At 36.7% G+C, this 24,906-nt stretch overlaps 1 protein-coding gene across 13 annotated transcripts in view; it reads right to left on the reverse strand.

The window, feature by feature from the left end:
• Positions 1 to 24,906, reverse strand: part of map2.S (microtubule associated protein 2 S homeolog) — a 133,589-nt gene that overhangs the window by 63,638 nt on the left and 45,045 nt on the right. For 4 of the 13 annotated variants that reach the window (XM_041577641.1, XM_041577642.1, XM_018237232.2 and 1 more), the window contains exons 1-3: positions 22,051 to 22,283; positions 21,860 to 21,922; positions 7,546 to 7,606 (exon numbers count right to left, since the gene is read on the reverse strand). The gene's annotated coding sequence lies outside the window, so the exon portion shown is untranslated. 13 annotated transcript variants of the gene reach the window in all.

The following is a 24,906-nucleotide window of genomic DNA, read 5'->3' on the forward strand; positions in this document are numbered from 1 at the left end:
GGGCTAGATCCCCCTCCTAAAATAACACTCTGCTCCTCATGCCAAAGCAGCCTGGGGATAAAATGCTTTTTAAGTGAGCACTAAGGGGCGTACAATTGTGTCCTATAATATTCGGGCACTTGTGCCCCTGGGTAAAGTAAATTACCCCTTTAGTCCTGAATGTGCCTTTCTGGAAGCTGCCCCACTGCTTGTTGTGATAGAAAGAAAATGTTTTAGGGCTCCAGTTGGGAGCTCTAAATATCAGCTTCTGTGATGGGTGCTTGGCGCCCCAGTCCAACACTATTTCCTTGTTAATTTTTGTTCCACCATTAACTTGCTGAAGAACACTTTACTCTTGATCTTTACAGAGGTGAACTCTCCCATATTTGGTAAATAGCCTGCAATCAGTTGAAAAACTAGGACTGTGATCTGGTGAAAGAGCTCTATTGTACGATAAAAGAAGACAAAGTAGGGCTGCAGAAATTTGGCCTTTTTAACTGCAGATGTTGTCCCATTAAGTGAATATAATAACCTCCATGACCTTTTCTTAGAAAATATTAAATTATAGACTAGAAAAAACAGCTTGAAGCCAAAGTTATTTTACGACTTTCAATAAAGTATGCAGTACTGTAATCGGATGACAATTAAGATACAGTGTCAGCTTTTTAACAAATGCCAAACTAGCTACACAGACTTCAGTTCAATTTACTTCAGTTTAAAATGAAGCATTTTGGTCTCAGTCAAAATATGAACCACATTCAACTGGTTTCACATTATGTTGCCCTTCACCTGTTCTGATCTGATGAGAACTAAAAAGATCTTGAACCTACAGCAGCATACCTCTCAACACTTAGGGGCGCATTTATCTATTGGTCGAACATCGAGGGTTAATTAACCCACGATATTTGACCGTCTAAGTAAAATCCTTCGACTTCGAATATTGAAGTCGAAAGACTTACCGCAATTCGTTCGTTTAAACGATCGTAGGAAAAATTGAACGATTCGAAGGATTTAATTCATCGATCGAACGATTTTCCTTCGCAAAAAAAATATTTAGAAAGCCTATGGGGACCTTCCCCATAGGCTAACATTGGTGCTCGGTAGGTTTTAGGTGGAGAAGTAGGTGGTCGAAGTTTTTTTTAAAGAGACAGTACTTCAACTATCGAATAGTCGAACGATTTTTAGTTTGAATCGTTTGATTCGAAAGTCGTAGTCGAAGTAGCCAATTCGATTTCTGGGAGTTTTAGGGCTATGTTTTATGTGTTACTAATGAAGCTGACATTGCCCTTTAGGTTGTGAGTCTCAGTTCTCCCAAGAGATGTGTTTTTCTTATGAGATACAATTGTATCTTTGCTTATCTTAATTGTTACAAATGTATCAGTGCCTGCTGCTCAGACCCACTACCATAAAGCCTCTTTTTTTAATTTTCAGAAACTTTGTATCTTTTTTCAGTAAGAAATCCAGGACTGTGGGTTGAGCTGTCAGGAACAGGAAACGGGACAGTTGGGAGGTATGCAGAAGAATCAGCTATTGTGCTTCATGCCAAACTAATTTGGCATGGGCTTTCTAGGTTTTTACAAAAATAGAAGCTACATGAAAGAACCACATGAAAAATCAACTGCCAACTGCTACCAAAAAGCCAGGTCTCTGGGCGCCAAAACAGAGTACAGTGGCCTGCATCAATTCTGCAATAGTAGTATGCAGTGTGCAAAGTGCAAAAATGGGTGCATTGTGCCTGTTTTTTACACTTTACACACTGTCCACGCAGGTTGTCTGGTTCCTATTCAAAGTCCTGTTGTTTCAGCATATAACTGTGAACATGAATATGTTTAAGCCACCTAAAGCTAGACATGCCAGGTCGTTATCTAACAGCCTCACTTTAAATCTGGTGCTGCAGAAAAGTACATTTACAGAAATCAAGTCAACTTTTCCATTCTGTTAATCTCTATTGCTGATTACTTGCTTCTGCTGAGCATATGAGACCTGCACAGATGATCTTCCAGGGATGATACAGTAGGCTGCACATCACTGGATTTATTCTTGCCAAGGCTGCTGTCTGTGATGATGAAACACTCTGGGGGGGGGGGGTTGATATAAAAATTCTTTACTGAGCTTTATATTATTTAAAAAACCCCCTCAGTGGAAAAAAAAACAATTGCCAGGAAGCCGAGGTGTTCAAATGGAGAAACCACCTGATAGTTTAGGAATTCGAAATTATTTTAAAATCGATCCCTAAGAGTCAGCATTCTCTCTCAATTTAAGTCACTGCATGTGACCTACTGTAAAAACCATGGATACAGCTATTATCAATATTGTAAAATAATACAGGTATAACCCACAGAAGTGGGACAGCTATATTCATTTTTTATATAAAAGTAGCAACAATGTACCTTCATTAGCAAATGGAGCACTTGTGTTTTCATTACTTTTCCCACTGTGTGGGTCATTGTACAAATACTCACTTTTTTCATTAGAGATGTTCAAGTTCTTTTTGAGCTTGTAAATTCACAAATTCAAATTTTTCGAGTTTTTTTTTTCCATGATTGTATTCAATCAGGGTTTTTATATTCAGATTTTTTTTTTTTAAAATAAACAGACATTCAAGGTTTTTTTAAATTGTGAGTTAATTCAAAGTAGAAGAAAACCTCACAAATTTTGATAAATAAGCCCATAAATGTATCTAACTTATGAAATACATACCAGCAAGAAAATGACCTATTAGTAATGAAAAACATACACTGGATAATCTGGTCACTGATTACTTTATATTGATGGCTTATTTTGGGCACAAAATTATGAGAATACAAGCAAAAAAAAACAAGCTTACTTAATATTAAGTGCAACATGTTATGAGGTTCATTTGTAACCACACAACATAAGTTACAGGTAGATATTCTGAATACTGGGTAAAAACCATTGCAAATTGCATCTGGAACTGCACAATGCACCAGTGGTTGTAAATGACCCTTTATACTGTATATCCTAATTCTCACCTTGAATTAAACTCACTTTGTTCTTTCACTTTTCATTACATGCTACTTTCACTATCTCCTTCCAGCAATAGAAAAAAAAAAATATACAGGTATGTGACCTGTTACGCAGAATGCTCAGAACCTGGGGTTTTCTGGATAAGGGATCTTACTGTAATTTGGATCTCCATAACTTGCTAAAAACAGTTAAACATTAAAGAAACCCAATAGGATTGTTTTGCTTCCAATAAGGATGAATTATATCTTAAATTGGATCAAGTACAATGTACTGTTTTATTAATACAGAGAAAAGGGAAATCATTAGGGATGCACCGAATCCAGGATTCGGCTTGGGATTTGGCCAGGATTCGGCTTTTTTCAGCAGGATTCGGCCGAATCCTTCTGTCCGGCCGAACCGAATCTGATTCCTAATTTGCATATGCAAATTAATTTGCATGTGCAAATTAGGGACGGGGAGGGAAATTGCGCAACTTTTTGTCACAAAATATGTTTTCCCTTTCCCATCCCTAATATGCATATGCAAATTAGGATTCGGTTCGGTATTCGGCCGAATCTTTTGCGAAGGATTAGGGGGTTCGGCCGAATCCAAAATAGTATATTCGGTGCATCCTTAGACATCATTTTTAAAAATTTGGATTATTTGATTAAAATTTAGTCTATGGAAGATGGCCTTCCTAATTTATAACTTTCTGGATAACAGGTTCCTTGCTAACACAAACCCAAACCTGCTAGATAGAAATCAAATGAAAGTCAGGCAGAATGTGGTACAAGCTGGTAGCACATTTTAACTACAGACATTGAGCTTCTAATTGCTTTACAACCACCAAAATACATATTATATTATGTATCCAATGACAATGAAAGGCACTACTGCATGTCTCTTGGCACTTGCACATTTACTGCTTATGGACATTATTAAAATAACTGCACTTAAACCCTAAATAATCCCTCAGGGAGTTAAAACCTTGTATTTGTTGTAAAGTTACCAAAATATTATCTGGTTTACAAGAGAAGTGCTGTTTGGTGAAAATGCACCCAGCCTAGCGTTAAATGGGCCTTTAATAAGATTTCATCCCTCGTTATATTTTGATTTCATTTCATTTATACAAATCATCATTGCAAAATACAGGTGTTTGTTGGAAAATGTTAGCTGTTGTAGTAATTATATCAGTTTGCCCCTACTGGGTACAAAATGCTTATTTCATAGCTCAGTGATTCAGATTCTGCAGTGTCAATCATGTATTTAAGGGCCAGTAGCACCAGGCAATAAGAATATTGTAAATTTATATACACATAATTTCTCAGACTGAAAATAAAAATTTTTTTTTTAGAAAGACCTGTAATCTACCTAGTAGGGGCTCAGGAGTATGTAAGGCTTTGCTTGATATAATTGAATATCAGCAATGTTTAAAATCAAAACTGAAATGATTCACAATGGGGGAACATTTTGTAACTCATACACTAGCCAGACAAAACACAGGGTGTGACAAATCGCTGCACGCACCGCACAGCACCACAAGGTTCAACATATCAATATTTATCATATTATCAAAGTTGTAAAAAGCAAAAAAATCCTCACTCAGAAAAAGGACTACTCAGAAAAAGAGAAACTGACAAAGCTGTGGGTTAACATTTGCTGTGGAGAGGCAGTACTTATACAAGCATGTACAGGTATGGGACCTGTTTTCCAGAATGTTCTGAACTGGAGTTTTCAGGATAAGGAAAATCTTAATACTACAAAAAAAAAAAAAATCATTTAAACATCTATTAAACCAATTAGGATTGTTTTACCTCCGATAAAATATAATATCTTTGTCTGGTATTGTTTTATTATTATATAAAGGAATAGGAAAGGAAATTATTTGTAAAAAATGGAATGAAATGATTAAAATGTGGTCAATGGGAGATGGCCTTCCTCTAATTCAGACTTTCAGGATAACAGATCCTATACCTGTATATCCCAGTTGTTCCATTTAGTAAAGAACTGCACTGTTTTATTCCAGAAAAAAAAAGCTAAGTCACTTTGGATGTTTGGCTAAGAAAATCAGCAAATGGATTGGCAAACCCGTCCTATTTCATTACACGAGAATCATACATGAGAATTTAAATTCTTTCTATTATTCTTCTTTGTAGTAATAAAACAGGAGCTTGTATTGTTACTAGCAAAAATGGATATTGGTGGTCAGATTTTTTTAATATTTACATTTTTAAAATTTATAAATTTTTTAGATTTTTACATTTTTTAAATTTTTAAAAAAAAAATTCTGCATCATAAGGTATGATGGTCCAAACTTCTGCAAAAAAAAAATCTTATCTGGAAAATTTCAGGTTGCAAGAATTCTGGAAAATAGATCCTATGCCTGTAATGCAAAATAACCTGCCATATGTTTAATTGGCATACAAGCAACTCGCTTATCAACACAAACGCAAACATTGCTACATATAAAGATACTGCTCTTTCTGGGTCTCATTAGCCGCTACCTCATTCTGGTGGATCAATTTTCTGATTTTCTCTTTCTACAGCACATTAATGCATTACCTATGGCTGTGTGAATGCCCGATTACTCAAGATTCAAAGAATGTGACATACTATAGCTAATGCCTGGAACATTTTAACACTCCTACAAGTTAACACTGTAACAAAGTCAAAAATATGATCAATACTGAATTTCGGTAATATAGGGCAGACTGGGAGAGACATGTATCTTTATTAACAATGTACCTATATGTTTTTATATAACCAAACCAAGATGTGGCTTTGTAACTCTGATATCTACATTGATAAAGAGTAGAGTAGTAAGAGATAAATGGTTAAGACTTGGCATGATAACTGCAATGCAGTATTTCAGTTCTGCAGTGAGAATTTTGTTTTGTTAAATGCAGCAACTGCAAAACAACTAGAGGGGTCATTAATTCACTCAAGTACTTTACCCTGGGCAACAATTCTTCATATGCATTTGACTCTCATGGTAAAAAGGATACATTTACCAATCAAGAACTAACAGTAGTCCCATAGTTCCCAGACTGTGGGCTGGTCTCCTTAGGAAGCTCAGTACAGTGGATAAGGACAACCTATAAGCTACTAATTGTGGAGCAGACATTTTCAGAGATAGTGAAAATCTCTGCTGTATTTTAACAAGAAGAAAACCTAATTCAAATATAAAGATAGATCAGATATAAAGCAATATGAATAGCTCTAAACAACAACTTTTTTAAGTATTTATGGGCACACTCGATGGACCAACCAGTTCTTTTTCCATACAGCCTGTGTAAATACTTGTACAGGTATGGAACCTGTTATCCAGAATGCCCGGGACTTGGGGTTTTCTGGATAACGGATCTTTCCGTAATTTGGGTACCTTAAGTCTACTAGAAATTAATTTAAACATTATAGGCTGGTTTTGCTTCCAATAAAGATTAATTATATCTTAGTTGGGGGTCAAGTACAAGCTACTGTTTTATTATTACAGAGAAAAAGGAAATCATTTTTAAAAATTTGGATTATTTGGATAAAATAAAGTCTATGGGAGACATTCCGTAATTTGGAGCTTTCTGGATATCGGGTTTCTGGATAAGGGATCCTATACCAGTACTACTGTTTTTTTCTTTTTCTGTCCCAGACTACAGACATACAACTATTTAATAACTAACATATGCACAAACGAATACCTCTGCTCCTCAACATGTCTTATTGTGTTCCTTTTTATGAGACTGGGTTCTTTCATATGGGAAAGCAGTATTGTACAGGAAAGTAGTATATAGACATCTATATAATTAGGTTATTTTATTTGGGTAGGTTGTCTGTGCTGACCCGGGAACCAGAAAGATCTAGAATACAGCTTTTCCAGAACAAAGCATTTTTGACAAATTTTACTTTGCTTTTTTTTACCTTGTACAGTTATGGGACCTGTTATCCAGAATGCTCGGGACCTGGGGTTTTTCAGATTATGGATCTTTGCGTAATTTGGATCTTTATAATTTAAGTCTACTAGAAAATCATGTAAACATTAAATAAACCCAATAAGCTGGTTTTGCTTCCAATAAGGATGAATTATATTTTAGTTGGGCTCAAGTATAAGGTACTGGTTTTTATTACAGAGAAAAAGAATATCATCTTTAAAAATTTAGATAAAATGGAGTCTATGGGAGATGGCCTATCCGTAATTTGGAGCTTTCTGAAAAACTGGTTTCCCGATAACAGATCCCATACCTGTACTTCATGATAACAGAGCCAGAGTAAATCAATATTGATAGAAAAACCTGACATCCTGGGGTTTTTAATTGTAAATATTCATATTATAGTAGCTTTAAGGCACGGTACTCAACATTTTAAAAAAAAAAACCTTCTCCAGAAAATTCCAGGTTCCAAGCATTCTGGATAATAGATCGCATACCTGTACACAAAATACATACATTCTTCTATTTCCGTTATCTCTTTAATTCTAGATCTTCCTACATGTCCCCCAATACATTAACTATATAAGCAACATCCAATGATTCAATCAAATCAAATTATTAAAAAAAATATTAAAGAATCAAAATAATGTGACCACTGGACTGAATGTGAAAGGCTTACCTGCTGACAGTCTACTTCTTTCTGTAAGCTCTGTTAATGTCAGATGTCAGAGAAATATTACCTGCAGAAAATTAAGAATAGCAGTATGTTAGAACTCTACTGTATTGATTTACTAACTTTAATACTTTGTGACATCAGAAGAGAAACTGTCCTATAAGATATGCCCCATGCTCAATAAGCAAACTACCATGACTGCTGACATTATAAATATCTAACAAAATAGGTCTGCTATTTTCTTTGGAACTTGATGATTGTTCGTGACATAGCAGAACCATTTAATCTTGGTTAATATGTTGCACAATAATCATTGTACATATGGCCAAATTTTACAGAGCTAATAAGGTTAAGAAAAAATTGTCGTTGAGAATATTAAATTGTGCTCAAAAAACAAGAAAGAACTACCTTTTTTCTTTCCATGGCGTTTCATAAAAATGTTTATTTATGGTCACAGAATTGGTGAGGCTAGATGCGACCTCTTCCCTTGACACTCTACCTAGATAAGTCACTCTCAGTTCTTATCAATGAGGACACTTTGAAAACATCAGGTATGTTCAGCTTTAGACTTTGTTATTTGCAGCCAAACAACTGGAGAGTTTAATGTGAACATTACTACCTTTAATTAATTATCCCATTTTATATGCAAGTGCAGTTTTATATACAATTGCTCCTGAAATGTCTCCCGAATCTGGAATTAAGAATTAAAAAACAGATATATTGATTAAAACATACCCTTTAACCTATTCAGAACTTCCCAATTAACAGTCGTTCTACATGAACAAAAACAAGTAATCACCAGGGATTAATTAAATACTTCTCGTTGCTGTTTAGAAGTAGGAGATCAATGATTGTGATGTTTGCCTTTGCTGTCCATTGACCCCACGGAGGATGAATGAGTATAGAAAACGTGTATTATTTATCAAGTAAACAGAGGCATTACATTTTTTAAAGGTTTATATATTAGCATTTACAAATGTCGTAAAAAAAAAAGGCAAAGATGTGGCACACTGAGCAGCTACTGGCAAAAGGAAACTTGTTTTTTTAAATGTAAAAAAAAAGAAAAAAAAAGTATATATACAGGTATAGGATCCCTTATCGGGAAACCCGATATCCACAAAGGTCCGAAATACGGAATGGCTGTCTCCCATAGACTCCATTTTATCCATATAATCCACATTTTTAAAAATGATTACCTTTTTCCCTGTAATAATAAAACAGTAACATGTCCTTGATCCCAACTAAGATATAATTAATCCTTTTTGGAAGCAAAACCAGCCTATTGGGTTTATTTAATGTTTAAATGCATTTCTAGTAGACTTGAGGCTTGAAGACCCAAATTATGGAAAGATCCGTTATGTGGAAAACCCAAGATCCCGAGCATTCTGGATAACAGGTCCCATACCTGTATGTATATATATATATATATATATATATATATATATATATATATATATATATATATATATATATATATATATATATATATATATATATATATATATATATATATTTATTTATTTTTTTTACTATTAAATAATGTTTCAAAATCCAAACTTAAATCATTATTACACAGGAGTTCTGAGCTGATTTTTTGTTTCAAAACACTTACTTACTGTTATAGTATAAAGTAGTATAGTATGTCAGTATAAAGTAGCGCTGCTATACATTTCAAATGATTTTCAGAAAAATAAAAAAGGCAATATATCCTTTTAATAAGAACAGGGACAAGGTTTGGATGAAATGTTATCTTTTAACATGACAATGAGCCCATACACAAGTAGCTCTAATAACAATAACTTCCAAGGCCTGTATAAAAGTGGCAAGTATAACACACACACATGCCAGTTAAATAGCTGCCATCCTTGCACACAGCTTGGGAGTGGTTTTAGCCTGCTCTTCCAAGTATATGTGATCCAGGCTGTTCAGGTTTGTCAGATGACTCTTGTATACCTCAGTTTTCAAACAGATCCTTAATTAGATTGAGATCAGGGGTTTGATTGGGCCTTTGAAAGACATTCAACCTATTTTTCTCAAGCCACTCTAGTGATACTTTTAACTTGTGCTTAGGATCACTTTCCATTTTACACCATCCATTCTTCATTCTATTTTTACATGACACCCAGACCCTGCTGATAAAATGTAGCTCCACAGTATGATGCTACCACCAACATACTTTTTTTACATTTAAAAAAACAAGTTTTATTTTGCCAGTAGCTACTCAGTATGCCACATATGTGACTTTCTAAACTGTTACAAGACAATGCATTTGTTGCTACATTACTCATAAGAATGAGTTAAATTTCTCACTGAGAATGCTCCTCGGCTTTAATATAGTCTGCCAAAGAGTAATATAAATATAAATGATACATTATTTGCTAAAAGTAGCTGAAGAAATGTAATTTGTGGTACCCCCTTTGAAAACAATACTTTTTTTGAACCTGGCCTTTACATTTCAAGGAAAAACAACGACAGAAATTTCACATCCTGGACCAAACTATAAAGCAATATTTTAACTCACAACCTGGTTAAATATATCAGTATGAAACATCAGCACCTGTGCAGGCCAATATGGCCTAAACTTAAGACTGTAAAAATCACACGATTTTCCTTATCAAGCTTAGGTTTCATTTCAGTGTTCAGATGTTGCTATTTATACACAAGTCACATATTGTAGCTGTAAAAAGTAAATAACACTGGCAGTTATTTTAGATACATATAACATGGTTATGAGAGAGGTTCACTGTCCAGGGTGCTGGAAGCAAATAGTATTATCATATAAATGTTGTAGTTAACATGCAAAATCCTTTAAGAAATAAGTGAAATTAACAGTACCTGTCTGCATTACTGTAACAGAAGCATGAAGGAAATATATATATATATATATATATATCAATGTAATTTAATGTAAATGTAATTAATTACATTTTCGTTTACTTTTTGGGTAGTGTATATTCCCTTTAAAAGAATTTTCTGGAATAAAATAAAAGGTTCCTTGGCGACTACATACAATGTCTTGCCCTAAACTAAAAAACTAAAAAGCTAATAAATCACTGTCAACAGGAGGTTTGGCCAAAATTCACAGCTCCCCATGGGAACAAAAATGGGGCAAAATGTTATAAGCCACAGATTATTGTCATATTTTATCTTGAATAATATATAACACCCAAAGAGCTATTAAGAGTTACACATTTCTGACCCCTAGATTCAATGTTTTCCAAAACATAAATTTTAATTATATATTAACTTCAGCACCTCGGGAACTGAACAATGTTCAGTGTTCATGTACATAAAATTATACATAACTCTTATTGCATCTGGCTAATCTCCTCCAAACTGAATCTAAAACCAGCAGGTTCACAATGAACTTTGCTTTTGTGCTCAAGTACTGTACATATGATGTGCAGTGCTCTGAATGGATCATAACGTCTTGTGCATAACGTCTTGTACCAATGTAAGCTTGTTAAGAAAATCTTATTACCTGCTAAATGCTCCCATGGTTATAATGCCACATTATAGTAACCTGTTTTAGGTATGTATAGCTACAGGACTGTATACTATTTAAAGTAGTGATGCACCAAATTGACTATTTTGGTTCCTAATTCTGAACCAAATCTGGTTAGGAAAGGTTAAGGAGAACTGTGAAGTCATGTGACTATAAGGATTTAGATTTGTTTCGGCTGAATCCAAAACCTGCTGAAAAAAGTCGAACCCTGGCCCAATCCAGAACCAAATCCTGGATTCAGTGTATACCTTAGGTTAAATATTCTTAACCTCAAAATAACAGTCAAGAATAAATCATTCCGTTATGGGATTACAGTGGCTGACAAAACGTCCTGCATCTGTGTTAAAATCTGTACTTGGAGCCAAGGGTGTGCAGATTTTGATTGGTAGCAGATTGTAATTGGCAGCCATTTAAAGTGGTAAGCACATTTTCAAAGCAGCATACATAATTAATTATATTCACTCTGATTTAATAATAAGGGTTTGTGCGAACAAAGAGGCTATGCATGTATGTATACTGCCACTGATGCTGCAGAACTAGAAGCTGGGTGTATGCAGACTCAGTTTTATAGCCATGCAGTAGAACATATTAAATTCAGTGCAGTTTATGCAAACAGTGCCCAGAACTAATATAGAGCACTACGTACTACAGAAATATTTTTTTGGACTAAAGGGGCAACTATACCACATTACAAGCCACAAGAAGGTTCTTTAATTATGATTCTATAATTATAATACAATAATTAAGAACTAAACTACTGTGTTGTTTCAGCAGCTTTTACTGGACAGCTCCTTTTCCCTGTGCTCTAAACAGTATCAGTCTGCTAACCATTTAGTCTTCACCCTGGCCACCTGCCTTGTACAATGACAAAGTGCAAAGCTCTGTAATTACACCCATTTTCTACTCCAGAGGTATAATTACTAGCTGTGTGTCACATAAGCAAACCAACACCCACTTGCATTCACAATATTTAACCTGTAAAAAGCTATGGGAAACAGACATTCGTGTCGCTGGAATATAATTATACATATATAAATACACTTTATATCGATATTTGCATGTGAAATCCTTCACTCTTAATTATCTTGAGTTTTCCACAATTAAGTAGCATTCTAAACTGTTAGAATCATGCAGAAAACAAAAAATGCAAGAAGATAAAACTGTATATGATTTAGAAACTCTCACTGTAGGGGATAATGAACCTAAATTATATGGTGCAAATTTAGTCTTTTGTAGTCTATTACATGTTCATTTTTAAAGGAGAAGCAAACCCTAAAGTTAGAAAACCCCTACCCCCGAACCCTGCATAGACCTCCCTCCCTCCTCCCCCCAAGCCTAAGTCTTTACTTACCCCTTGGTGCAGATTCTGTCCAGCAGAGTTCACGGGCGCATCTTCTTCTCTTTGGTAATCTTCAGAATGAGACTGGTGTAGTGGCACATACGCAGTTGGAGCAATTTTCTGTTTCGCGTCAAGTGTGCATGCGCCGAAACTCACAAAACTGCAGAATCGCCGGTCTCATTCCGAAGATTACCGAAGCAGCTGAAGATGGCGCCCGTGAACTCCAATGCCTGAATCTGGACCGGGGGGTAAGTAAAAAATAAGGGGCATTTGCCCGGGGTAACACTTAGGCTGGGGGGAGGAGGGAGGGGGGTCTATGTAGCGTAGGCTGTTAGGAGTTTTTTTAACTTTAGGATTTGCTTCTCCTTTAAAGGACTAGGAAACTCTTGAGTTCAATAAATTAGCAGGGATGATCCCGGGGTTGCTGACACCCCCTTCCCTACTCTGAACTTCCAAACCTCTGGGGCCCCTGTGCACATGTGCGAAATCCGGCACACGGCGCGCATGAGCGAAATCCGGAAGGCAGCGTACCGCACATATTTTTGTTTAAATTAAACCAGATTGGGGAGCGAGTCTGGGCCTGACCCTGCCACTGTTGAACTGAAGCGTATGAGCAAAAGTATCTAAACGAGTACTCATAATAGAGAAATTGCGCTCATGAATTTATGTTCTGCGCATGCATCTATTGATAATCATTTATATTGCACTTGTTCCTAGTCTTCGTCTTGTATAAGGATGGATTAGGATCACTGCAAAAGAGGAAAAAGGTATGCCTTTCCATGAACCTAAATTTACTCTTAACACTTTTCTTGTTCTTTAAATACATCCGTTATCTGGAAATCCACCTTCTGAAAAAGCTCAGAATTACGGAAAGGCCATGTCCCATAGACTCCATTTTGTCCAAATAACTCACATTTCTAAAAATGTGAGCAAAGCGGTACTTTGTATTTGATCCTAACTAAGATATCATTAACCCTTAAGCTCCCCATAGACGCAACATTTCTTCTTGCCGAACGACCGATTTTAGGGAAGCCCGACCAATCCTTCGAAATTATCGTGCGCTTAGTGGGATTCGAACGATCGTACATCTTACGATTTTTCGGCCGACATCTGTCAGGAAATTGATCGGCCAGGTCAAAAAATCTTTGTCGGTCCCAGTGCAATCTATCTATGTTTGCAGGGCCAAGCAGGCAGCTCCCCTGTTTTCCTGGCAAATTGGTATTTTTAGTTGATGGTAAATTCGTACGATCGTTCTGAGAAGATCATGGTCTCACGATCAGGATCTGGTCTTTTAAAAATCTCAACATCTATGGCCAGCTTTACTGGAATAAAAACAAGCCTATTTGGTTTATTTAATGCTTACATAATTTTCTAGTAGACTTAAGATATGAAGATCCATTTCCTGGAAACCCCTAGGTCCTGAGCATTCTGCATAAAAAGTCCCATTCCTGTATTATAATGTTGATATTACAGGGATCAAAAAACTTCTTTTAGTAGTAACTTTAGGATTAGACCACCATACATAAATTTACCATACATTCCGTCACTCTCATAGGACCAGACAGGATTTGTTACAGTCTGTTTTTTTGCAGTCTGACTTTGAGTAGGCAATTACTTGTGGAGTGCATTTCATGGCTGAAAAGAGCAAAAGAAAGAAATATCTTATCTGACAGCAGATGGTTGCAAATGCTGACAATCCATAAAGCATGGCTGATTTACCCAAAAGAATTGAGAAGTGGCAGGTATCGAATCTTTTTTCTCTCTCTCTTTGAAACCCATCCCACCCCAAGTCAGAATAATAAAACAACAGTCATGGGCACCCCAAAGAAATCTCAGCCTCGACCATTTGTGGACTATTTTAGGTTTTTTTTAAAATTAGAAAAATTTACAGTCATAAAAAATAAATTACATTAAAAAGAATATTACTATAACACAGGAGGGGGGTCTAAATGTGGGAAATAAAAGAACAGAGTGAGGGAACTGGCAATATGTGGAGGGGGTGTCAGAGTTGCAATCTTTCTTTATCAGATGCAAGTATTCCATTTGTGAAGCACCCAATAAAGTTCTATATGGTATTAAGATTTTAAGAATATTGGGTAACTATAGTCTGAGGTTTATAAGAGAGGATACAAACTCCAGCTATGTTCCCTTGTAGGGTATTATTTATCAAAATCCGAAAAGTTCTCAACATTTTCTGAAAACTACTCCAACCAAATCCGAATAGACTTATCAATGCTAAAATATTTATCAATACATTTTTTCCAAAAATTTTTGTGCTGGAAAAAAATTTGATAAAATCGTGAAAAAATTTAAATTGTATGAATTTTTCGGATGTGTCGCAAAAAAACTGTGACTTTTTTGTATTTGTCGCCGAAACCTCTGACTTTTTTCAGATTTGATGCCCGAAAACCACAAGATCTTCAGATTATTGAATGAAAACCAGCGCAGATCAGGATATCAACGGACATCTGCCATTGACTTCTACATGAACTCGGCAGGTCTAAGTACATGTGCAGAATGGGGGTGAGATACTCTATATTTACATCTACTTTCATGAGATTGGTACATTTAATGCAGCATTAGCAGAATTGCATAAATGCATCTTGAGATTGCTTTAAGGACATAAACCAGGAAATAAAGTATGGATGCCAAATAGTTATAATTCAATTACTCTGGCTCAGCGTACAGGGAATAAAGGCATGGGGTGTAACTACAGAATCCTCTAGAGCTGTGATGTATTACCAAGACTACAAGGCTTCCAAGGCACATGAACACTTTTGTATTATTCCAAAATATAGGTTGTCTATACATCTATTATTGACTGAGTACACTAAAAACCTTCAGGTACATTTGTATTAATATTTGTTCTCTTTGTTAGGCAAATGTTTACCATCATAACCCTTTGGCACACCAAGAGAATGCTGGTCTAAAGATACGATATGTCTGTCCTGCAACACATTTGTTCTTCTCTACTACAAGATTGCTCCTATCTTTGGTCCTATCTACTGGGTAACAGAGCAAATTGAGGAACAATCGGTAGGGGGATACATAGTATGATGAGGAGTTTTGTACATTCTCCTATGCGGATGCATTACATCTGTATATGTGAATGAGAAATCAGTAACAACATAAAGTATTCCAGTGCACACTGACAAACTGTATGAAAGGTACCACTAGGCTGATTGTACAAAGCGGATAACCAAAATTTTTCTAATTCTTACATAACCTTCTAAAGAAAACATGCAGCTTTTTTGTTAACATTCCTACCTAATCAGTAAATCATAATTTTCTTATCTGCATCTTTTTCAATAATACAGTGACCTCTACTGAAGGTTTTAATATCTAAAAGAACAAATAAGCAGTATGGTTACTTTTTTAGCAGTCTAGCTTTAACAAATAAACTATTGAGAAGCACTAGTACTGCAAACTCTTATATAAATTGATGCTTTGTTTTAAAAACTTTTGCTAGTGATGCATGAATGCTAATGGTGTTTGTATATTTGGGCATAATTGATAAGTTTATTTGTTGCTCCAAAAAAGATATCCTTCTTTAAAATGTTTAGGTTTTCCTGTATATACAGGCTTTCCTGTTCGTTCCAAGAATCCCAGAAACATAAAGGGTTTTATGCAGCTCAAATACTTTTTAAAAACAGATGAACCCAAGACAGACAAACTTTTTTTTAACTAGTCGAGTGTAATTCCATGGATTGCCCAGGTGCACATTTCACAAAGGTCAGGGATGCCTGTGGCTAGCCATACAGTTTATGGCTTTGCAGATGCAATAGTCTTCTGGCAGCAAGAGAATAAATGTGATCACCTTTTCACTTCACCTTCTGTTTCAGTGACCTATGGCACATAATTGCTCACTGACATTAAGGGGGTTATTTACTAAACTCCGAATGCAAAAATCAAAAAACATTTGTGATTTTTTTTATATGAAATCGGACTTTTAAAAAATCACATATTTTTCGGAATTTATTAAACCCCTAGGATGTAAAAGTCCGAATCAGAAAATCCAGCATCTCAGACCTGTTGAGGTTGCATATAGGTCAATGGGAGTAGTCCCAATGATTTATCGATGTGCTTTGATGAAGTTTTCATGCAAAAGTCTGAATTTGCGGGTGAAAAATCCAAAAATATCATGAAAATTGGATGAAAAATCTGAAAAAATGATGTTGGATTATGGGCTCAACAAGTATAGTATTAGCTACAATATATCAGTTTCCCTTTAGGTTCCAAACATGAGAACATTTTGTAATTTTCCTTTTATTCTGTTTTCAGTATAGCATCTTGAGCTCAGTGTAATTAGCACCTGTTGTTCTTGTGTTTTTCCCATAGTGAATTTATTCACTGTGATCCTTGATACTTGTTTTGTTAATCTTGCTACCAATAGGTGCTAACAGCAGAGGAGAAGAATTTAATACAAATTACGCTGTATTCTATCCTCATTTATTGCATAAAACTCCTTGTAGAAGGAGAAGTCTCGAATGATTTGCAGTTACATTTGCACATTATGGTGAGTAGAAGGTTAAGGAGACACTATAAAGTGTTTTATTCTTTTTATGTTTGTCTAACTGAAATATTAAAATGTGTATATATTTTTCCTCTTGTGAAGCTGTTACTGCTGGCCCAGTCTGAGGTTTAATTTTGCTTACCATTGTCTGCAAAGCTAGGTGGTCAAAAAGCTTTTTATCGCCTCCCTTAGTTCTTCCATTGTTTTATACTCCACAAACACAAGAAAACAAGTAGATGGGGTGAACTAGTAACTAAAGGGGGAGGGGAGGTGTGAGTATAATGGACAAATAACAGGGCAATGAAGAGACCCTTCATGGCAGAAACATCTCTCTGTTCTCATAGACTGCCTAGAAAGTTATCATAAAACTAAGACAACATAAGTTTCTTTATAGTAAACAGAGTTGTACATGAAATTTTATGGGAAAAAGAGGCCATTTAACAACTACTAATATAACAAGTATATAGAGTCATTCTATTGTTCTTATCCTTACTAGACAATTTATGCAATGCAAAACTATTTTATAAAGTTGGTATAAATTATAACCTATAACATGTCTTATAAAAAGAAAGTTCACCTTTCTTTTAAGATTTATTATGAGAGTTGCTAAAAATAGAACATAGAACATGGCAAAAGTTAATTTAAAGGTGAACTGCCCCTTTACCTAAAGCCTTTTGATTACTGCTGGACAAATATTTATGATAATTATAAAGTAAACAGGGAGGACTTTGGGTGCAAAATCACTGTGTCAATGAGGGATGAGGTTATATGAGCCACTACATCAGAGCCTCAGTTATCATGGCCCCATAGTACTAAGAGAGCTCATTAGGAGGTCCCAATTATCAGTTCACTGGGTACATCAGACTCCCTGGTGGTGGGCCCTGTTATCAGTGCAAAAAAAGTACAAACACTCCTGATATGCCCCAAAAATGCAACAAATATGCAAAACTCTGCCCAAAAAACATCTAAACCCCCACCCATCAACTCCTGCCCAAGTCTTCCTTCCCAAGTCTGGACCCCATTACAGAAGCTCCCTGTACCCTTTTAAAGGTGGTCAATCATAATATAATGGAGAAGGAAGGATACTTCTTCGTGATATGGTGGGAATGCACCAAGCTGTATCCAGATCCTTATTTGCATTAATGTCTCAAATTACAGGAATAGGTCAACACATTAAAGCACCTATATAATTACACTTTAAGGAACATCTGCAGGACCTGTAAACACCAACTACTCTCTAACTTAATTCCAACACAGAGGTGTGCCTGGAAATGGAAAGGAAATCCAAAGCTGAGAACTGGGGGGACTGTTTTTTAAAATGTTGGGGAACTAGATCATACAATTATGGGGCATTACTGTATTATGAAATGGGGGGGGGGGCTACACTGTGCCATTCAATGCCAGGGCTGCTGTTATGTAATGCTAGGGGCTGCCACTACAAATATCAAAATTCATTTTTATTTCCCTTTCAAAATAAGTGATAATTGGTGTGTTGCTGGGTGTGCTAGTGGGTAGGGTCTTTTTGCAGTAGAATGGATTTGTTTGTTTGAGTGCAGCACCCAAGTTTGGATTTTTTGATTATCTGTAGCTCCAAACCATTATTTCATATCTTGCAGCACTAATACTAAAATGTGGATAAAAGGTGGACTTTTAAGTTATGGTTAGTTAAGGTGACACATAAAGTTTAATTCTCACATTACGGCAGTGTTGGACTGGCCCAGCTGGGCCAGACCCCCCTCTTCCGATGCTCTTTTTTTTGGCGACGCACATCGCCTTGTGCGCAGGGGAGCTTTGTGCACATGCGCGCCGAAGGGATGCTGTGCGCGCATGTGCGCCAATGGGGCACCATTAGCTTATGTGCAAGGGGGACGAGGGGACCAGAGAGGGGCCCTGGTCAGCATTCTCAGTGGGCCCAGTGCCTCCCAGTCCGACCCTGCATTACGGGAAAATAGAAATATCTCCGGGCCTCTTAATTCATCCTATGGAAGGTGCCCCAACAGCCAGGAGTATTCCGGGAATTGGGAACACATTCAACTCTCGCTCATTTATCCCATCATTACCAAGTGAAGAGGTTTTTTTCAGGTAGCGCGATATGAAGGTTGCACAGAGAATAATGGGGTTATAGGGTTTCTTCTAAGAGCAAAGTCTTGAGTCTCCATACCTCTCAATTGTCCCGATTTTCTGCGGAACAGTCCAGATTTTGACAGCTCAGCCTGCAGTCCCAGGTTTCTTACTGAAATGTCCCAAGTTTCTCTTAATCTCCTGCACTGATGCCAGAAAAATTTACAAAGTTTCTGAAACTCAATTAAAGTAAGAGGCTTTTTGGCAGAGAGCCCATAGCACTGAGCAGCTGCACTTCTATACATTTGTAAGAATTTAAGATAAACAAAGATACAACTGTAACTAGTTAAAATAAGCAAGTCTCTTGGGAGACTCACAATTTAAAGGGTAATTTCAGTTTTAATGGCAAAATTGTTATAACACTTAAAACATGGCCCTAAACATCCCAGAAATGTGTTCAAACTTTCATATTTTGTAAAATTGACATGGTAAATAGAGAGTGTGGCCACAAGATGGATGTGTGGAAAAAAAGATTGCCGCGCTACGTGCACCTGATGTTTTTGTCCGGCTTTACATTTTTCAAATGTTGGGAGGTATGAACTATGAGATCAGAGAAACATAATTATAATATGAAAATAATGTACACCTCCCATATTCACGCCAATGCCCATTTTAAAAAAGCATCTTTACAATATTTTTGCTTTACTCTACTGATGATTCATTTTGTCTGCAATTGGCCTTTTTTTCATTGCCTCATTTTATCAGTGATAACAGCATGAGTCACTTGGACTCACTCTCTTTAGCATGCCGCTAATATATTATTGTACAATTTTAGAGCAATAGTGCCTGCCACACTTACAGTACGTGCAGAATAACATGTTAACAAAATCGGCACAAATAGACAGTTTGCTCCAGCAAGAACCAGTATATTAGCAGGACTTAGGGCCACTAGTGATGGGCAAATTGGCGGCAATTCATGGGTGTCAAAATTGTAGCCGGCAACAATTCTAATGTTGGCGACTTTTGACGCACATTAAAGTCAATGGGCGTCCGTTTAATTGTCGCTGGCGTCCAAATTGACGCTGGGGTTGGAATTGTTGCCGATGTCAAAAATAAATTTGGCGCCAGACAATTTTCGCAGCAATTTTGCAAATTTATTCGCCGGCGGTGAAACACGCAAATTCGCACTTGACGAATAAATTCGGGCATAACTAAGGGCCACAATTGCATGACATTCAATTGCAATTGTGATTTGATTGGATAATCAATTAACCTCTATTGGTGCAACACACCAAGGACACTGTATTTACCACCTTGATAGGCTCCCTTTCACTGGAGTATTTTTTACGTTGTGCACACAGCAGTAGTACAGATATGTGCACATCAGCAGTTGTACCTTGAGATTTAATAAGCCCACTTTTAGTAAATGAAGCTTTACTTCTTTTAATGTTTTGATGCAGCATAATTTACTGTATTTATGAAACTGTGCCTCATGTTCAAAAGACGCACTGATGATATTAAATAATCCTTCCTGAGTCCTACCTGAAGGCATGGGCTCCATTGCTCAAGTGTCCCAGGCCAGGCCAAAAGGGCAGCATGAGCGGGTGGGTCCATCTTTGCCGAAGCTAGGGTGAGCCCCACCATCCCCACCCCCCTGAAGGGGTTAAGGGCTAAGGGGAGTCCTGTCTACCCAAAGATGCACTGATATGATATATAATCTATTAAAGCCTGTGGTGAGCTGAGTCTGAGTATTCTAAGCCAGCCCACTGCTTGCGTCTCTGACATCATAGGGAGGGGAGAGCAGGAAATCTTTAAAAGCACAGCCCTAAAACCCAAATACATTACTCCTCATCAATATAAAACATATAGTTTAGGTTTCCTTTAACTATTAAAGACAGAAGGAAAGTACTGTATACCATATGCTTGATTGCAGTTATTTTCAATCACAACTCTCTTGTAGCCTGTGATTGTTTTGCTGAATTCAGAAATATTACTTGCAATGCGTTTTTATGGTGATCACACACATGCCTCTCATACATTAGCATGACAAAGCCACACAATCTCCACAGCTACTTACAGGTTGTATAGGATTTTATGACTGAAACCTTTGAGTAACAGCCTACGGTATGACATTATTGCCATGAGAGCCATTATATTGATAATAATGCTGCACTTTTTATGCACTATAAAAACGTATTTACTCACTGCGCACAAAGCCATAAACCCCCGCAAATCAGAGATTTTGCATTTTATATTTAGGCTGTGATGGTTACTAGGCATAATTGCACATATAATTGTTCTTCCTAGGCATATATGAACTGCGGCAGGTGCCACTGGTAGAGACTTTTGTCATCATATATAATGATAAAGCTTTTTTTGAGATTAAGGCCCTCTGGGAGTTGCTAAATCACATTTGTCTGCACCTTCCCCAATCTTGCAACACACCGATGATGCAGCGGAAAAAAAAATCACACCCCCCAAACAATAGTGACAAAGCTTCTCTCCCCCAACACCCCCAGTGGAACTGATTAACCACTTGATTCCAAAGACAAGTAAAGAATATTGCTATGCGGTGAGATCCATATATGGTTAATTCTAGTTACATTCACAATGGCCTGAGACGCGTCTGCGGCCCTTGCAGCTGTAGAGTGAATAAAACAAATGTATTTGATGTTAATGTCCTCTCTTGTTTTATCCCTATCTGAAATAATAGGTTAATGCAGAGTCGTACATGTCCCTATATTTATAACCATTATGGGCTCTATACCAGCAAAACTCCATGTTTTTTTGGTAACATAAAAAAAGAAAATCTGAAATGACATTAATGGCAGCGTGCAATATGCAAACCAGTTACACGTTTTTTTATATTTTTTCTCGGCTTTGCTTTAAAGTCAATAAATACCTTTTTATCCAGATGGTGCACCAGGATGGGGATACAGGAACAAACACACAGATCAGGCAGGAACTGGAGAGATAAAGAAAAGGGGGAAGAAGAGAAGCGATGCATTAGGCTTTTTGTACAAAGGATTGGAAAGATGTACTCTCCGAGCTGAGGCGAGCTCTGCAGAGAGCAGCAAAGGGGATTTAACACACCTTCTGTTCCCTGGCACTGCAGCATAATGCTCTTTGTTTTAATTCAGCTGAAGCTCGTGCTTAGGAAGAAGGTAGAAGTCGAACTGGTTAATATCAAGAAGGATGTGAAATACAGAAGCAGAGATCTGCTTTATTCACCCCCTCCCTTCCTTACACCAGCTCTCTGCCCAGGACTGTGTCAACCACCAGCCAGTCACTATGAAGCCTGCAGTGGTACTGAGGAGAAGGGGGAGAGGGAGGGCAGCAGAAAAAAAGAGGTGGGGAGTTGGGGGGAAAATGCTGGAGGAGAGAGAAGAAAAATTATTTGGTGAGGAGGAGGGAGGGGAGAGCAAGAAAGACAAAGAAGGAGAGAAATGAATAAAGGGGAGAGAAAGAGGAGATGAGGGATGAGCAACCAGGTGGTGAGATGGAAGGAAACAGAACAACGTAACAAAGCATAGGGGATAAAAAAGGCAATACAGAGTGAGCAAAGGATACAATGATCAACGCCCAGAAATAAAATGATTGGGAGAAGAGAGTAAAGGAAATGTTACTCTGAGCATACCACTAGTTTCAGAACCTTCCAGAAGATACAGTAGCAGAGAAAGGAGACGTGTCATTGTGTACGTACAATAACAGACTCTACTAGAGCTGCCTCTCACTGAATTCTACCCTCAACTCCATCACAAACATCTCCGTGGTATAGGGTTAGCTACGCATAAGCAGCATCATATTCAATTGCTTGCCCTGTCATCATTAAAATGAGGGTCTTTTTATGAGACAGGGAGTTCATTTCTATAAGAAGGCACAATGAAATCCTTGAGATCTTTCCAAACTAGGGATGCCACTTAAAACATCCATCCATTTTTTAATAGTTAACTTCATAAAACACGTAAGAAGTAATCCCATATTTACCCTGCTAACTACACATAAAAACTGAAGTGTCTCAAATACACTCATACTAACACCTCGATGTTAGGTAGCACAAGGTATTAATGACTTTCCATTCTTCTTCAGGAAATAAATGCCGGGTTTTGTCTTTTGACCTTAAAGCAATAGATAGCTGGACCACTCAAACATTATATATGTAAAGAAGAACCCAAATGGATGAGGCAGAATTACCCTTCGTCATAATGATTTGAGCATGTTCCTGATGTATATGAAAAATGGATATAATTCAGTCAGTTTTACTACAGCACATGGCCTTGGCCCTATTGCCTGAAGATACTTGTCACTGAACTAGCCTTGATAAAAGTATAAAGCATGTATTGTTACAGCCTTTTGTGTTAGATACAGTATGTAGTTATATGTAGATAATTAAATATGTATGCATTATGTATAGAGATTGGGGTAGATCCCCCTTTCCTTCCTTAAAATTAACCCAAGTATTGTATAGTATAGTAACTCCATTGCATTAAAAACACACAAAGGAACCCTGGATCATAAGAGACGCCCCATACATTGGATACACAGACCATTTTTATCATACTCTCTTGAAATGATGCAACCTTCACTCTGAAAATGCTAACATATCGGCTCAGCTGAGTCAGACATGGGGAAAACGTTGCAATGTGGATATAAAACACATCATTTTGTGTAAGAAAGCTTCCCTAAAGTTTTTCTTTGAACTATACAAAAAATGGGAACGAAATGGGAATGAAAAATGGGGCACAGACAGGGTTGTTGGTATTTTGCTCGTCTGGCCAGTAATATAAAGTCTGCTGCCAATATTATTAATAGGGAAAAAATTCTAAAAATATGGAAAGGCCGGTATTTTTTACAGAACATGTGAATAAATAAAACAAAATGTCATTTTAAATAGCTTTCCAATATACAGTATATTATTTATTAATAAATTAAACTGCAATCAAATCACTATGGGGGAATGTAATTAAAATCACAAGCGTTGTTTAAAATGGTGTTTCGGCAATTGTTGCTGCTCGCAATGTACAATCATTCGCTGGCGAATATTACATCGCTCATTATCGCTAAGCAAAGGTTAGCATTAACAGATGCCCACTAGTTTTGTTAAAAGTTAACAGATTTGCAATTGCAAAATTTTATTACTGTACATGTTTGCAAAAGCTGTTTGTTCACAAACTTTTCTAGGAAGACGATGCGGTCTAATATCAGTCATAAAGGATGCAAAGAATTGAAATCTTGGTAACTTTCACAATGGCCTTTGTAAACTTCTTTTTGCGCTAACGAGTCTCAGTCAAAACACTGCTGCAGAAGCCAGCTTATCTCCAGGAAAGACTTCAAATCCCACAATGCCTTGCATGCTTCCACACAGCTGACTCCTACATCATTTCAATTGTCAGGACCAGCAGTGCAGAGAACAGAAAGGAAGAGAATGATACTGCTTTCAATAGCAATTACATTTAAAAATAACTTCTTAAAACATTCAATTATTGGAATGTTGCTTAGAATTGCACTTTCTTTCATTTGTCAAAATTTTGTTTTTGGGTTTACAACACACTTTAAGCATTTCTTGCACAATACAGTACTATATGCTTCTAAGATGTCAGAAAAGTAGATCAGGACCTAAGCATGCATATGCAACAGGAAGAAAATAGCAATAAAGGTATGGGATCTGTTATCCAGAACTCGGTTATCCAGAAAGCTCTCAATTACCACAGACCACAGACTTAATTGTGATCAAATAATTAAAATTTTTAAAAATAATTTCTGTGTTCTTTGTAATAATAACTTGATCGTAACTAGGATATAATTAATCCATATTGGAGGCAAAACAATCCTATTGGAATCATTCAATGTTCATCCAAATTTTAAAAAGATCCCTTGCCCAGAAAACCTCAGGTCCAGAACTTGCTGGATAACAACCCCATACCTGTATGTGAAATCAAAGCTGATGCA

This window comes from Xenopus laevis, chromosome 9_10S (assembly GCF_017654675.1).
Source record: "Xenopus laevis strain J_2021 chromosome 9_10S, Xenopus_laevis_v10.1, whole genome shotgun sequence".
In the NCBI taxonomy this organism is placed as follows: Eukaryota; Metazoa; Chordata; class Amphibia; order Anura; family Pipidae; genus Xenopus; species Xenopus laevis.